Raw genomic sequence first — 18,536 nt, forward strand, 5'->3', positions numbered from 1 at the left:
GAGGATTTCATTTCCTGTAACAGCATTCAAACAGCCTTACCAATGTTTACCTCACTACACCAACTCAATTTTATTCTTGAGTAATGGAGTCAGGTGATCAATTTTACAGGATATTCCCTCAATGAGCTGTCAGATAAATGCCAAGATATTTCAGGTGGCATTACCAAGCTATTTGCTGGCCTGGCTAAGCTGCAGTGTGGGAAACACAAGCTTAGGATAAGTAGTTCAGCATGGTCCTCCCTACCCAAATACAGACTGAAGTGAGCCACAGTACTGGGGTATTTGATTAAATACTACATTTCCATGAACAGTTTTATCTGCTAGTGATGATCCTGAGGCAACAATCATTACAGTAACTTTCACCTCTTGTCCTTCACACACACAGCCCCAGGTTTACTCTGCTCGTTTGGTAGGACTTGGTATGTCTCAGCTTGTTTCACTGTCCAGGGTGTTCTGCCTGGCCTCCCACAGCAACCCCCACCCCTCCTCATTTCCCTTCCAAGGCACAGAACTGCAATAGCCCCACAGAATTTGGAGGGAGCAGAATCTGCTGCTTGTGCAGCTAAAGGCTGCCAGAGAAATGGGCAGCTTAGTATCCTTACCCCTAGCTCTGCTCCCTGGTTCCTGTTAAAAAAAATCAAAGGTGAGGGAGTGAGAAGAAGCTTTTGCTGGATCTTGAGATGAAATAGCAGGTCACAGACCTGAACCACTGCTGCTCTTATCTTCAGTAATCATTCAGCAGCTTGGCACCTGCCCTGCCTCTCTGTAAAATCAAGGTATGTAAGGAGTGAATTTGGCCCTATGCTATTACTTTGTTTTAATTCCTTTCCCAGAGAAAATTCACTTCAACAGTTTGATATGAATATTTTTTTAAAAGAATAGATGATATTAGCTGCCTCCTGCAGATAAGACTTCTGACTTTTAAAGCTCCCTGTTTTCACTCCAATACTTTGATTAAAGGTTTAAAGAGATTCATTTTGGTCATTTTAACTTCTTTTCTCTGGAAAGCGGTAAAGGCTAGAGTCAAAAAAAAAAAAAAAAGGAAGCAAAAAAGAAATCCTGAAACAGGACTTCTATTCCATTTTTCTGTGTTATATATAGTAAAATTTCACTCTCCAGAAGAAGTTGGGATGGTGGCATACTAGGTAACCCACATTCACCCTGTTTGAGTCTTGAGGTGCTGCCTGCACATGGGAAGATACAGGTCACAGGTCAGTTGAAATACTGGAACTTCACTGGTTCAAATCAGGAATGGCCAAAAAGCAGTGGATTTGATATGGAAACTTCTGTCAGGCTTGAGCTGTTGGTAGGACAGCAGCGAAAGAAAGCAAACCTCAAAAAACAAACAAACAAACAAAACCTCCAACAAAAATCCAAAACAAAACTAACCAACCAAACAACGAAAACCCACAAAGAAACAAACAAAAAAACCCTAAAAAACAGCTACCACACACTGAATGGTGAAAAACTGAGCAGCTTGTCAGGGTAGGGAGAGGAAATATCAGGTAAGTGGGTCAGGTGCTGGGATGTGCAAAGGCAGCACAGTGTGTCCAGTCCTGTGCTACCCCTGTGGGAACAAAGGGTATCGCAAAATGTGCACAAAAACTACAAAATAAAAAAAAATTGGCCATTCTTGCCATAAAACCATGGAGAATCCAACTGAGTGTTTCACGTGTGTGTGTTACTTCTTTGATTCTGTTCACAGCCTTAAGGATTGGGTGGCGCCTCCCAATTTCATCTTATATAGCTGCCCTGATTTCTGTAGTATTAAATTTATTTCTGATAATAATCAGTGTATGCTTGTCCTTAGCAATGCCGTTTTTAGCCAAGTCTGCCTTCACACCCCAGCATAAAAACATTTAAACCAAAATTGCTATAGAGGATAAAGAAGCACATTGGAATGAAATTATTTTTAAAAGCTTCTGTTGGAAATATTTTGCTTTAAGTAATGTAAATTGATCTATAAATGTTATTTTGCAGCTTGCCAATAACAGCAAATATAACATGCTCCCCTACAATGCTGGATTAAGACATAATAATTGAAATATTTTGTTTGTTCAGGTTGGATTAAAGAGTCAATAACAGCAGCTACTACTTAGTTCTAATGCAGATGTGGTTTTCCTTTCCTTGATCACATTTGCTTCTTGCAATGAAAAACATCTCATCACTTAGTTTCATGTCAAGTAACTATCTAAATAAGCCCTGTCCCCCAAATGAAAATTCACTGTGAAACTTAAAAAAATTTACGTATTTTTAACATGCCATACCAAAGGTTTTTCAGATCTGATCTTTTAAACAAATTGGTTTTTGAGAAATTCAAGTACCCCTGCTATACAAAACAAAAACATCTTTTGAGATGCCTTTTGCATATAATTTCTTCTATAACTCCTATCAGTACTTTTCTTGTTATATTTTTTTTGCCTTGTGACATTTAACGTTTAAAAGGGTTCAAAAGCTACTGTCTCCTTCCACAGCAAACAAGTTTGTTATCTATTAGATGGCAAGATACCCATTTGGATACAAATTCATATCCAACATTGTATGCAAGAAACTGGAGTACTTTCAATTAACCTAAAAATCCCCTTTAATCACAGCTGTTTTCTGGTTCAGCTGCTGTAATTCACTACTCCCACACACAACCACCCACCAGACACTTTCTTTCCCTCTCTCCCCACCCCTGCCTACTGCCCTTCCATGGTGTTTTCATTTCAGGCCCTGTTGTTTACGTTTTACCTCATTTGCATGATATTGAACCTAAACCTCTCATAATATTCTGACTTTGCTACTGTCACCAGCAGCTACGTTATTCTCTGTTTGTTTTGTATGTGTAATCAACTATTTTAGCTCTCTGGTTGCTTTTTTACCTCCTGATTCACAGTAAGAGATGTGAGATTTCCTAGGCCACCAGGGAAGAATCCACCAAGAGCACAAGGAAGAGGTTACAGGTATTATTAGGCAAAGTTGCCACCTGAAGCTTGAAGAATTACAGTTGTTCTCCACTGGTGACATGGCTAACTTTATTTTGTTAGTGTACTTAATGTTCACCTGAGTCTTTAAATTGGCTTAGCAATAAATACTCCTCATTTACATTTTTATGATGTAAAAGCTACATGATCATGAAAAAGGTTTTATTTTAATTCGGGTAACTTCATAACAGATTTTTTTTCCCTATAAAAGCTCTTCACTAAACGCTCCTTTTGTTGCCTTTAAATTCTGTTCACTTTCAGTTAGCACTTTTATTGCTAAATTTTTTTTTAATATCTTGGTTTAAATAAGCATCTTATATGTTAAGCCTTGATATCTATTAAGTTGAATGCTTCCTGTTATGTTGAATACCGTTTCCAAACTATATTCAGATGTTCCAAGGTCTGCATATTTCATGTTTTTTTTGGGACAGACCCCGTTGGTTTGACTCATAGATCTCACACATATTTAACCTTGCAGGTACATTTTTCTACAGTTCAAACCATTGTTCTTAGTGAAGACTTCAAAACCTGCTATCACTGAAGACCTGGCAAAACAGTTGCTCAGATCTGCACACAGAAGTCCCATCTGCACTGCTCCTTTTTTCACAGTTTCTCTACAAGCCCATGATTTTGCTCTTCACTCATAAAGACAGCATAGTTTGTTTCTCAGATTGGAGTTTGGCTAGGAGTCTGCCAAAGGATATTCATCCACTGATGTTCTCTCAGAAAACTGACAGTGTTTTTATTCCCATCTGAACTGGTCACTTCGTTGATTATGCTACATAATGAGTGATAGACCAAGCCACACATTATAAATCGCATTCCCCAGCGACTCAACATCAAGTCTTTCAGTCTCTTTTCAAAGCTTATAGAAAAAACAGCCCTAAAAGCTCCACTCCATCAAGAGTCCCTTTAGGCCAAGATGAAAAGCAGATTCACATTTATCAATCCTTGAACAAGAAAACTATCAATCACTGAAAATACTTAATGCAGAACAGTGAAGAATGTTTGCTAAAGGCAAACAGTGCCGAGCACGGAGTTACTCAGGAACACAGAGCGAAGTCAAATACTGATTGTCTCTGCAGATATGCACAACCTATACATGACACAAAGACACACTGCCCTTTGCCTAAACAAATCAAGATCTATAAATCATGCTGACACTCACCACAGTTTAACTCTCTCACCTGAGAAATTACAGCATTCTTGCTGTTTATGACTTGCAGGGGAACAGTGGAACAGAGTTTGTCCTTGTGAAATTTAACTATTTCCAGGGTATTTTCAGAGGTCTGGCAATATCAGCGAGCCTTACCAGGTTGCTGTAAGTAAAGAGTGATGACATATTGTTGCATGGTATGCAGCATAATCGTTACTGCTGGAACAGAGTACTTGAATTTTTGCCTTGCCAGCCAGCAAAGGCAGATCTGAGACTGCCTTTTTACGCACAGCAACACATTTCTCTAGAAGAGCTGACCACATTGACTCTCACCAGGCAATTTTAATGAGACCAGTTTGTACTGAAAAATGGATTAATGATGTAGGGCAATTACTTAGCACTGCATGTCTGCAAGGAAAAACAACTTTTTCAGGAAGAGAATAGAGTCAGTCACCTCTAACAAGGGCTGTGCCCATAACCTAATTTCATTTATTCTGTGGGGTTCCTAGGACGTCCATTATAATGATATTCAAGTTTGGATTTCAGTTATTTCCTACATTCAAAGGAACCAGCCTTTTATTGACTAAACCGATCTCTCAGAGCAGGAAATGCAGCATATTGCTAAAACTAAGGCCCCCAGACAATTAGCACGAGCTACATTTACTCAGTAAGTCACGTAGTTCGGTCTCTTGCAGTGTCATGGAAGACTTTGAAATGTGCCCTAAGTGACAACAACAGTATTTCAAAGACCCCCTCAAATTCTCACAAATTTAGACAAAGTGATACTGAGCAATTGACAATCTCCAAGAGACCTTCTGCAAAAAAGAACTTTTTGACAATTAAATTAGCACAGGACAAAGATCAGAAAGGGTAGTATTGTGAAAGCAATTCATTCAGCCCCAAGGAACACTAGCAGCATAATGGACTAATTGCTTTACGGTTGGTGTGTTGCAAATGATTGCCCTCAGTATCTGGGAGGGTGTGTGCAACCTTTGGTGGTAGCTGCTTCTACAGTAGCTGTGACTTTCCCTGGTATCTATCAAGTGACATGACAGCTTTTCTCCTGGTTGGCAAAACACATAGAAACTTGATGATCTCTCCAACTTCTATGATACCATGAAATTAGGGCAAAATCGGCTAACGGTTATTTGAAACAGAACAATAAAAAAAACAGACAGACTTACTTGTTTAAGTTTAAAACTGATCGAAATACAAATGCCATTTTTGAAAGAATTCCAAAGGTTAGATTTACAAAATGTTAACACACACACACACATATATACATATATATATACATGAAAGGTGATATATACATGATTGTTTGCAAGCTCTCAGGAACATTCTCCACTAATTAGTGAAATACAACAATTTTTCCTTCATACTCAGATACTCTCTGACCAGGCAGAAGAGTTTGCTCCTGGTCCTTGATGGTTTGGATGCAGATTGGATTGGAGCTGTCTAGCACACAGATGGGGCTGTTCTAACCTCTGCCAATAGCTCTACTCTCAATGTACAGCCTTCTAGCTGAGGACCAGAACTACCTCTGATCCCACTGACATTCCTATCAAGGCTTGAAATAGAGGTGCTGCTTTAGCATCAGGAAAGGTGATCCCTTTGTCTCCTGGGGGAACACAAGATCTCACACACTTGCTGCAAGATCAGTAGAAACAGAACTGACCAAGAAAAGCATTGGGACATAAAGCTGATTTTTGAGTACGTGCCCACCAACACTTTTGTTGATTTTTCCTCTGCATATGAATCTCACACACAAAGTAAAGCACAGCTCACATTCTAGTACCACATTTTGGGGCCAGCTCTCCACTACAATTTTCCAAATGAGCTATGAGCATAACTCAAATGCAGCCACATGGCAGCACAGCTCAAAAAGAAAAGCCTATGGTAGTGAGAATGTGGGGAATTAGTGTAGTAAAGTGAGAGCAGCTGCATTCTTTGGTCTAAAAACTAAAGCAAACCGAACCTGGATTACAATTGTTGGGGAAATATTTGATAAGATACCTATTTGTTTGGTGAAGTATCTAACAAGCAATATTACAGGAACAGCATTTGTAGCAGAACTTTCAACCAAGTCCAAAGGGGGAAATATTGAAACTCTCATGAGAAACATCTACTCTTGTGACTGCCTTGTGTTTAGAAGAGAAAAGAATGAACAGGGATCTAAAATGACTAAAACTAAATATTTGATGATTTGTGTAAATATAGAGAAGCAGAGAGGAAAGTGCTACACAGTGGTCACTTGAATCACTATTTTTCCTCATTACTTGCTACCAACTGGGCCAAGCAAGCTGCCAAAGGGAATTCCTGGCAGGAGTGTTTGAAACATCAGCTCCCTGGTGACTTATATATTCCTAAGTAGTTATATACTCCACTTGTGTCCATCACTGCAGCTTCTTTTAAATCAGTGCTGCCATGCTCAACATCCATCCCAAGCACTGATGGTTTGTTTTCTTCTTTTGAGCAGAGCCATTAGCACCCATTTCTTTTATTACAGTGGTAGCAGCTTCAGGTGAGTAAGAATAATGGTGACAGTCACCAATCATGACCAAAGCTATTTCTTATTTGCACCATTTTCTAAATATGAGTGGGATCCAGGGTATATCAAAGAAACCAGGGAGATTTCTCTTAGGCTTCAGCACTGTATCATATGTAAACCAGCTTCATCTGCTAAAGCTGTGCAGTGAAAGAGTGAGGCCAATACAGGGAGAGAAAAGCAGAAAACAAGTTTACAGAGCCTGAGGCTACTGAAAATAAGAGGGCAGGCACACAACCACCTCATACAAACAGCTCATTTAAAACCCACTAATTCACTTTGTCTTCCATTTGATAAGGTTTGGAAGGAGAAAATTTTAAACTATCAACGTATCTGGCCTTTAAGGTGGGAGGTGAGGAAAGAGCAGTAAGAGAAACAGCAAAAATCTTTACAATTTTGAGCATGGCCATTATTAAGTGCTTTGTAATTTTCATTGCTGTTTACCGAAACTATATTTTTGGCCAGTTTATCAATTATAGAAGAAATTATCAATCTGATGAATACTGCATTTTGGGATGCCAATGTTTTTTTCCCATGCCTTTCCCGAGGGTATTGCTAGTGGCCCCCCCACTACACTTCTGCATTGCATGTCCACCTCTTTTTTGATGATTGCCAGGCTTCCCCCACAGGGCTGCAGTGTGCACCTACGTGGTTCACGTGCCTTAAGTCTAAACTCTCAGTAAAATAATTGAATTTAGATTAATTTCCATAACTGTATTATGAAATAATTTAAACTTGCGTGTATATATTATCAAAACCCACTAAGTGCCTCGTGTAAGCATCATATTTGCCTTCAAATAATCACTGTATGGCACATAAGAATTAATCACAAAGGAGAGTTCTCTTCAGCAGATCTGCTCTGCCAGGTACTCCCATGCAGAGTGTCCTGAACATACATGGATGTTTGGACAGAATAGCATTGGAGAAGTGGAACATGGCTTTGGATGACACAGCTGCTAAAGGCTGACTTCAATTATTGCCTTCATAGTAACTGCACACAAATGCCTCGTTGCTCTCAATTTCCTATTCAACCCAGGTTAAGGTCTAAAACAACCAGAGAAAAGCAGCCCAGAATGTCCTGCTTTTACTCCCTAGAAAGGCCCTGCAGACTAACTTCCCCTGCCTGCATTCCTGCCATCCTTGTCTGCATTAGCCCAGTCTCTGCTTGGGAGCACAGTGCTCCAAAGGAAGGCACTTTGGAGAGGGGCACTGAGCTTGTCTCACCAAGAGCTCTCAGCAGGAATTTCCACAGAACCTTGTCAAGGATCATGATTGCAACGTTTAGGACGAAAGCTATTATTATCATCTCATTTATCATGTTAATAATGCTTGAGAACATTTCAGGTGCTAGTTTAAAGTGACATGTTCTGCTGCTCCTCCATTGTCTCCATTTCCTTTAAGGGACTAAGTAATCCAAGCAATATTTACCTGCACTACCTGTTCAGTGGCAGGATAATAAAAACCTTACATGTAATTCACAAATACATTTTTTGCTAGGAAGCTAAAGGGTTATCAAAAAGTGGTTCTTCCTTACAGCTCAGATGGTCTGGGAACAAAGGAAGTCTTTCACCCATACCTTCTCCATTTATATCTCTGAGGCATGTCAAAAATATCCAGCTTTTGGACTTTTTCTTCCCCGGTGGGCTGATTTCCAACCTTTTTTTTCAGCTTTGTGAAATCTTAATTTCTGACAGTTTTCACAAGCTGCACTTCAGAATTATTCCATCCATATAGTGACTTCATCTCAGAACAGCCAAGACAAACAATTGTAGCTATTTCATGCATCTCTTGATCATTTCCAGATTTTCCTATATTTCTTATGAATCTGGTAACATAGTATCGTGCATTTTGGCAACCTCCTGTTGTTTCACTCAACAGCTGTAATTTAGATTTTTTTCAATTTATATTAAAGCTGCAATGCCTCTGATTACACAGGACTAAAAGCACTCCTGAATTGGCAAAATTTAAGATCTACTCCAACCCCCAGTTAGTGCTTTAGTTACACACTAGTGTCATAATACTCCCTCATATGTTAATTTATGTATTGAAAAAGAAGCAGGACAATTCTGTTCCACAAAGCTGGAACAAACAGCTAAGTTCAGGCAATGATGTTAACAACACTAAATATTTTTTCAAATGTCAAAGGTCAGCGTCTTCAGATGAGGGAATTACCCTATACCCACTATCAAAAGAATTAATAGAGTCATTGATTTAGTCGCCTGGCATTTCGGAGTTTGGGTTTAGGGCCCATTTTGGAAAAGAGAAAAGGAAAAAAAACAGGGTAAAAATAACGTTCTGTTACGTAGTTCATGCTCTGAAAGTCTACGAGATTTATCTGAATTTGAGAACAGATGCTACCAGCCAAAGAGGAGACCAAAAAAATCCAACTGCTACTGAGTACATTAGCGTAATTTATGCATTCATAAAACTGATAGACACATTTCGGAAAGTCTTTAAAGAAGAAGTAATAATGGAGCTAGTCAGCAATTTACCACTAGCAATTAATCATTCTCACAATATTCACAACACTCAGTTTTGTTCTTGTTATTCGAGGAAGCAATGATTAATTGATAAAACTTTAGCAAGTGCAGTAATAGCAGGTGCTCCTAATTGCAAACTCTCAGGGATAATTCGGTCTGAGCTACTTTATGCTAATTTGTACAGCATTAGTCATAACAGTCTGTAATTTTACTTTTAAAACTACTTTTTCCTGTAGTCACTATAATCTAATTAAGAATTTTATCTAGTTATTTGTATGGAGAACACTGCTGAACTGGAAACGTGGGAGCCTGATCGCCATAAAAGATTAAAGAAGAGGTCCTTAAAAATGTCCCCAGCAATTAAAAGCCCGTGCCAATTGGTTTCAGAGATAACTGTTTTAAAGGATTTTTAATGACAACATTTTCCCTAATCTCATATAGTTTGAAGCCAAATCCCAATATCCATATCCCCCGTTTTTTCTGGACTGAAAAACCTTTTCCTTTTAACAGCAAGTACTTCTCTCAAAGGCTGAAGAAAACCAGTGGGAAAAGCTGCATTCAGCTACCTGTTTTCCATTTCTGCACTTGTTGTGCACCCAGAAGGTTCACTGAACTCAAGCTACTGGGCAAACAACTGGTACCAAACAAGTAGACAAACAAGCACACCATTACAACAGCCAAAGAATTGAACAATGGAATTTGTTATCCAGTTGGTCTTTGAGCAAATCAGCTAAATTGACTCCTGTTCTTCTTAGGAAAAAAAAATAAAAAGAAAGTCTTTATTCCCAATTTATTCCACAGACCATTTAATATTGTACTTTTCAATCAAACTGTGGTACATGCCAGGATCTGAGAAATCCCTTAATCATGTGGTAAGCCCTTGCAGATGTGGTAACAAGGTAAAATCAAAATACTCCCAGCAACAAGTCCTTTTTTTTCAATGCCACTTTACAAACATAACTCTTATAAAGAACAATGGAGAATAGCAACAAACACTGTATTATTCTACATGGAGCAGGTAGATTTTTCACAGGGCATTTAAACAACTACTTTGATGTTTGCTGGACCTCAGAAATGCTCAGGGCTCTTCCACAATACTGAATGAGGTCTTATCTCCTCAAAACATGAAAATGAATGGTCAATTCAAACATACTTGGAAATGCTTCCTGCATATACTCAATTTCCTTACAGAATTTCACATTGTGGATTATATGACAGCTACAAAGCCAAGCTTGGTGAGTGCTCTCTGCATTACTGGTCGTTCCATCAACTGATCACACAACACAAGTGGAAACAAGCCACTGCTGACTCCTCTCATCTGTGATTCTTAGGAAACGAGGAGGTTTCATTTGGAACCAGGAGCAGCTGCCAAACAGATGTTCTTGCTGAGGCCTGAAAAACTGTGTGCTATATGTCTTCAAATAAAAAGACAGTCCAAATACACTAGCTAGTAGCTAAGCTAACTTCTTTTGCAAGGCTTTGGGAAAGAGAGATGCAGTACAGACTTGGTAAGAATTGCTGTACCTTGTGACTAGGATGGGAACTTCCCTTTGGGATGCCAAAGAACTTGCCTGTGTTTGCATTTACCCAGTCTATACTAAATAAAACTAAAACCTAGACATTATCTGATGACTGTAGGAACAGGTGAAAATTGGAGGCCTTAAGTTCCTCTCTGACAAGGATCATGCCATATCTAGACTTTAATATCTGAAGCCAATGTTTAAGCTGGGAGCCCAGATCTGGCTTTTGTAGAACAGCTCAATAAATATTCTTCTCTTTTGGACAAGCAGCCCTTCACCTTAATGCTTTTTTCCCCCCCTCATTATGGTTATTAAAATAGATACACACACAATAGAGGTCCATTAGCATCTTTATCAATACTGCAAGTGGGCCAGGGAAAAACATTAGAGACTCACTTCCCTCAGTAGCTCATTGAATTTTCTCTCCCTTTCACACACATGCACTTCTCATACCTCACCATTAAGGACTGGATTTCAAATTCCCTTGAACTTAAATCATCTATTACTAATGCACTGATCTCGGGCAGAAAAATAACTTAATTTTCCTGCTTGAGATCTGTCCTTCACATGGCTTGAAAATAATTGTCAACTCAGTGACTAAAAACCTGAAAGCCAGTGATTGACTTTAAATACCAATAAGCTCCAGTTGCACTATTCTAAAACTTCTTATGCCATAAACATCTCTGTGGCACCCAAGTGCCTTCCAGTAGTGCATGAAGCAGCCATGACTAACATCTGTCATGTGTCATTAGTACTCTCATCCCTCAAGGGGAAAAGCATTTGCAGTGAAGTGTTTTGTTTTGGTAGGAAATTAAAAGAAAAAACTGCACACAGCTACATGTTTATCTTAGAGGAACCAAGATCAAAGAGGTGTATTTTGCACTTGGAGCAGGGTATGATATCTCTGAAGGTCCCTGGCTCTTGGGGTAGTTTATAACATGGTCTTACACTGCCCCCTTTGGAAAGTCTGCTCTCTGGCACCATCTGTCTCTTGATCATAAGGACGTTCCATCAGGTCTGAAGAGAAAGATGTCAACCACAGAGCTGCCTTTCAGCTGGCCTGAGCCTAAGCCATGGGTCTCTGAATGGAAGGACTGAAGAGCTGAGCTTGATTCAGTGCCAAGTAGTAAGTCACTGAAGATAAGCTTGATGTGCTTGAGAAGCTCCTGGTGGTGAGGAGACTCCTGTGCTCTTCAGAGCTTTTGAGACTCACGAGGCTTTATGGTGAGGTACTGCTGAGCTCCCCTTGGAAAGGGTCTTATCACATGGTATCTACAAATGCTCTTGCCGGGTAACTCGAGTCGCTGCCTCCTTGCTCTGGTTTAGTTTTACCCACCCCTCTTGTCCAACCATAAGCTAACTGTGCCATGGTGCAGCAGCATGGTGTGGTATTGGGACAGCACGTTTGGCCATATGTAGGAAAAGACAAGCAGCACATGTGTGTCGCCTTCATAGTGTCACCCAGTCCAGTCCTCTGCAGGCAAACAGCTGGACAAGGATTGGAATGGAAAGAGTTTGCTGTAGTTGGAAGTGTAGCCTCTCACCAGTATCCACCAAGACCACCTCAGACTAGTGGAACTGGTTAAGCTTGGAGAGTGCTTGTCAAAGTCCAGGATGATCCCTTCCCAACACGATCACTCCCACAGCTTTACTAAAGCATGTTGAGTTTTACTTCCTGGCCCAAATCCAGATTTTTCTAGGAGTGCAGTATGAGGCTTCAGTTACATTATCTCAAACTTGACCAGCAGTATTTTATTTAAGGAAATGTTTGAAAACTGCTCTGGTTTAGCAATGCAAGCTCAACCTGTGACTAATCACTTTGTTACACGTAACATTGGCTTACAAGACTGTCCTTGAAAACCTGGGGTGATACAGCATCATCCGTGGCAAAGAGAAAAGCTAAGTCCAGGTGCCTTTTCACCTTTTTCCCCAGATAGCTGCAGGGATTTCCTGGTCCACATCTCCTCATGAGCCAGAAGATTGTTTTGATTCATCAACATATTTTCAGTCTGACCTTTAGCTTCCTTCCTTAGTGGTATCAGACCAGCACACGACAATGCAATAAACCACTTTTAATCCAGTACCCACCGTCACAGCACAGCAGTGGTTTATCTGCCCAAGTTTCAGAGCACAGCTGACTTCCCTGTGCTGGCAGCTTTGCTTATGTGCACATCGTGCCTTGAACAGGTCCCTGAGCAACTCACAGACCAGCTCTGCCTACCCTGCTGCAAGGGCTCACAGCTGCTGACGTGCAAATCCAAGAGAGACCAAAACTCCATTAAAACCTTGCTCTTGGAGGCTAGTGCAGGAAGTGGAATCAACCCACTCAGAGTCACCAATTTAAGTCCCTGCAAGTTTGTCAGGGACACAGATCCTGTATTTTAAAGGATGTTTTATACAATAAATACCTTGTGAAACAAAGGTAAGGTTTTTTTTGTGCTATTATTTGATAATTTTTATTTAGCTATTTTCTCACACATGAACATTTTACAGTTGTACCTATGGATGGTGATAGTTACTGTAGTGACAGAAGTATTAAAATATCTTTAAATACCTCCATGGAGACATCTTTTTTAACATCTTTGGTGGAGCTGTATTTATAGCAATAGCAGTTGCCAGTTTTTCAGGGCTAATTACTTTGACTTATGGATATTTTCCATAATCCATGAAGTGTCCCTTAATATACTTTACTGTCACATTTCTCCTCTTGCAAGTTATATTACTGTACAATACATGAGTAACAGTATTGTTACTCATGTAACAGTATTCTTACTCATACATGACTAAATATCTTGTTCTTAAAACAAAGGAAGTCCTGTTTTTGGAGTGCAGTATTCCTGCAAATTAAGAGGTAAAAGGCACCAAGAGTAAGTGTGGGCATAACCTTCCCCTCTCACTAACTTTTGGTACCGACAGATTGAAGAAATCGGGTGCACTACTGAAAGAAACATCTTTTTTTTTTTTTTTTTAAGCTGGTACTAAAAAATCTATTCATATTACTGAGAAGGAAGCTGGAAAAGCATGAGTTTGAGAGCCTGCATCAATCTGTATTACAGCTGCTAATGAAAAACAACCAACCAACCAAAAAAAAAAAACCACCACTAAACACCAATCCTTCTAGCTCAGCTGAGTTCGTAAAACATCTCTGCTATCTCTGCTACCACTGAATCAGCAATCTTCTCTATTTCCTTTGGGCAACTGCCTCGAAATACAAAACGAAGAGCCAGTGACTCCAGATTACAGGAAACCAACTCTTTATTTTACTCAACTCTGATTGTAAACGTATTTATCTACAGCATAATGCAGTTCTGGTTTCAGTTCCCAAATGCCTCGTTTATTAAATGTTCAGTTTTGTAACCTTGGTGTGTAGGACTTCAAAACTGTGGAGCTTGCCAAGACTGGGTGGACAGTTCATCCACATCCTCCAGAGTATGTGCTATATCCCCTTAGGATACTGCACAATATGCTGTATTTATTACTAGCTGGATTAACTCATGCTTTACTACTGACATCACGCCAAACAATGCTGCCCTCTCTCACCCCCTGCTGCATTTGTAAATCTGCCCTTCAACATCTCCAATACAGCTTCAATTCCACCTTATCTGAAATCTCAGCCACATCTTGCCTTTCTGGTTCCCTGTTAGGCTCATGAACTGACTGTTATTACAAGTTCAAGAATGCATATCCAGCCACCACACTGGAAGATTCTTGAACTTGTAGCAACAGCAGAAGGCTGGAGAGGAACCTTCTAACAAGGACATGCAGTGAGAGGACAAGGGGGAATGGCTTGATACAGAAGGAGGGTGGATTTAGATTAGATATTAAAAAGAACTTCTCTCCTGTGAGGGTGGGGAGGCCCTGGCACAGGTTGCCCAAGGAAGCTGTGGCTGCCCCAGCCCTGGAAGTGTTCAAAGCCAGGTTGGATGGGGTTTGGAGCAACCTGGTGTAGTAGAAGGTGTCCCTGCCTGTGTGCATGTGGGGATGTAACCAGATGATCTTTAAGGTCCCTTCCAACCCAAACCATTCTATGATTCGATGATTTCAGAGTCTAGCTCTCATTGTCCAGGCTCACTTCTTCCTTTACAGATGTTTCTTTCAGTGAACTCAATTTGTGCCTGTTTGGGTGATCCTAATTCACCTACAGCTGACCTCTCATTACACACTACCTAATTTCTACATCCAGTACAACTTTCTCCTCTGGCTTCTCAGTCTGTAGCCACACCCAGGAAGTTTATTCAAGTTTGCATCTTATTTCCAATCCCAGTCCCATTACCCTTCAGTCTTTTGAATGGGTGATCTACAGTTAAGCAGTTTGGGATGGTTTCCTTAAACATACTGTGCAGAAGAAAACAGTGTCACAAGAAAGCTATTAACATACAAAGACAAAAAAAGAGAATCATAAATGAGAAGAAGCTCTATAGTCCTCCTCATATTGTCCTATCATTGTAATAAACAAGCTCATAAATAATAAATAATCACAAAAATGACTAATAAAAAAACCTGTCTCTTTTTGGTAGAACCTTCCCATTCCAGAAATGTGTATTTGGAAAGTATCCATTTCATTTGTGCATGACAGTTCACAGGCTTGTAGCTAATTATTGCCATGCATAAGATGGTTAAGAGAGAAAAAAACACCTGTCAAGCCATAAAGATTGGTTAATCAGTTAAATATATATCCAATGTTTATGCAGAAACTGGAGCAGTTGAAAACTACTGTACCATCCATGCAACATCAGTATCTCAGAATGGAGACAGGATTTACACGTATTACAAGTATGCCAAATTACAATTTATAAATCATATTCTCACATGCCATTCACTCTAATACTGGTGCTTCAGGTTTGGCACATGAGGGCAGTTTCCAGTTCTATAGCCCCAGTGGTCACTTGGCTCAGAACTCCTGTATCTGCCCCAGCTGGGGAAGTGTTACCTGTGTGACTCCTACAAAAGCTGTGGCAATTCAGGGTCTCAGAGGCAACGTGAATTCAAAGAATACAGGCTTTCTGAATTTCAAACTTGCAAAGTTCTCTCCTGCCAATATTAGACACACTTTAAGAAAAGACTTAGATTTCAAAATATGCTCGAGAAAAGTACTAAATGTTTCCTGACCCACCACAGAAATGAAAGAATTGACAAAATATCTTCAGCTCAGCATGCTGTAAATCAGGATCCTGACTTGCTGGGCATTTTGGGCTGCATTTCAAATAATGTACCTTACCATATGATTTATACTACCTCTGTGCAATAAAGGTATTCTGGACAGGTTGATCAGTCCCCCATCATGCTTGCTCACCTCTCTTTCTCTGGTTCCTACCCCCACAAAACAAACACATGCCCTAAAGACACCCTCTCATATACCCAAAACAAACCCACAAAACTCAAAGCACACAGACTGGCTGCAATTAGGAACACAAGGTTTTTCTGATGTAACTGTAATTGTGGCTCATTTTTTTAGCCCTTCTGAATACAGCAGCTCTCTCTTTGGGATGAAACTCAGATCTACAATGTAATGGGTTTATTCTAAGAGATTTTGGGTTTACTTGGTGCAGTGAAAATAATAAAAAAAGTTCCTTCTGTGAACAAGATATCTCTCTCCTCAAATCTTCCAACAAGCACATCAAAACAGTCTTGTCTGTCTTTGAGACACAAAAGGGACTTTAAAGTAAGAACTGACAGGATCTTACAAATCCTCTTCTGGAAGAGCCCTTGTTTTCTGATTCAGTTACAGACAAAAAGAATCAGTTAGTAGGATTTCCAAATAGGATTTCTAAAAATATAATGCATTTGGATACATTTTGATTCCTACAAAGCCAAAGTTATAACCCTAGATGAGTAGATCCCAATCAAACTTCCAGAACAGGGACTCACAGCTTCTAGTCAGTTGAGGTACTGGAAAGTACTAATCAGCCAAGATGTTTCCAAGAGCAATAGGACTATCTTCCCCCATTGAAACTGTTTGCAGAAGCTGGCATAACTGAAATACTCCAATGGAATCTCCTGGATGAAATAGTTATTTTTGCTCTTAAAAAGAAACAAAACCAAAGCAAGATAACAAAAAACTTCAAGATATTAAAGCCCGATGAGACTTTATTGTTTTTGTCCCATGGCTGTCATTCAGCATGGCAAACACTCTGAGGTACTCCTAAACTTTTCTCTGAAGGTGTCTGAGGCTAAAGCTGCCCTAAACACACACCAGACCTATGACCACAGACCCACCCTTTTGACTTCTTATTTGAATACTGTTACTCATTTGTAATGCTGTTACCTAGTATATAGTAAACATGGAAAAGTCAGCTGCTAGTTACAAAACTCAGTCTAAAACCTTTCCTTATTATTTCTTGCCAGATGCTGAAGATTGTCCTGTCAAGGAAGATTTTGCTATTTCAAACACAGTTTTTCAGGCTCAGCGAATCCACAAGAACTAGTAGCCATTTGCTGGGATCATTAGTTGGTTTTTCCGGGTGGCAGTTGTTTTGTTTCTCTTTTTCAATTGGCTTTTCCATGTGTGACTTTTCCCATCAGCAGTATCAGAATTGACATTTGACTTCAAGGCAGTTTAAAGGCCATCAGGAACATACTGTGACAACGCTGAGTCTAAACTCCAGAAGATACTTGTGCGTGACTATTACACCATATAAGCTCTCTTTGTTCAAGTCTCTCAAGTCATTATGCATACCAGGACCAGCACAGACAGATGTCTCAAATAAAGGATGAGGGAAACATAAGACAGTGGGATAAAGCCCTAAAGAGAAGGCAACAGATTACATTATTTAGAAACAAACTGGCATTGTGAGGCATACGGTGTGAGTGATCAGAAACAATGCAAACTCATTTTTAGATATCGTCAGACAACCCAACGATATTGTTTTACTCAACAAAAAAGTTTGAAGATCTCTGTGGGTGTCAGATAGGTATTAATAACTTATGGGTAAACATCACAGGAAAAAAAAAAAATTCTGGCACTCAGCCTCTCTTTTTGCCAGGAAAGAAAATGATTGAGCAGATGGTTTGTTCAGAAACCGCAGCCTTTGGGAAGAAGCTTTTTTGTAAAACTGAATATATTTTGCAACCAACAAAGATGTGGAAATTTTTGTCTTTAGGAAGTTTACACTGATAGCAAGAGGATGGGAAAGTCAGTGCAGTACTGCAGTTCAAAAGGAGTATTGCTAATCATACTATATTTTTTTACTTAGCAGGTCTGTGGCAGTCCAATGCAACAGAATATCATTAAGCATCTTGACAGGTTTATGGAAGCCTTGCTCTAGGACAAAGACCCAGGTCATTATATTTCTACTGCAGCAATGATGAATACGATTAGAAGGGTTATTTTGTGGAGGGGAAAGTTGTTTCCTTCCAAAGCTCCTCCTCCCCTTGTCTGCATTCATAAAACAATTTCCCAATCTGCCAACCTGTATTTTGTGGCACAGCCCTTTCTTTCAGTCTTTTCCAGCACAGAGATTAAAAAACTAGCTTAACAAATTAGCTTGTAAAAATATTGTGGAGTTTTGCACGCAGCTTCATGACTATTTTGTTTATTAAATTCTGAACACATGTCAGGGGCCTGAAAAAAAATAAAAATATACGTAAAAAAATATATGCAGATTATAACTAGACCCCAGTATCACCAGGGAGGAAAGTGGCTTGCTAGGACCATAGCCAAGTGTGATTGTTTAACTGTTCTGACTGATGATGGCAAAGGCCTACATACAACCTGTATATCATGGAAAATAAAAAAATAATAATTAAAAAAAATAAAAATCAAGAAAGACCCTATTTATCAAGCACAGATGAGCCCAGAAGCCACTGTCCTTCCATGACTCCTCCAATGAGTTACATCCTGGCTTTGTCAGACTTCTCATGTGCCCA

The sequence above is a fragment of the Lepidothrix coronata genome, unplaced genomic scaffold (genome assembly GCF_001604755.1).
Source record: "Lepidothrix coronata isolate B3197 unplaced genomic scaffold, Lepidothrix_coronata-1.0 Scaffold124, whole genome shotgun sequence".
NCBI lineage: Eukaryota > Metazoa > Chordata > Aves > Passeriformes > Pipridae > Lepidothrix > Lepidothrix coronata.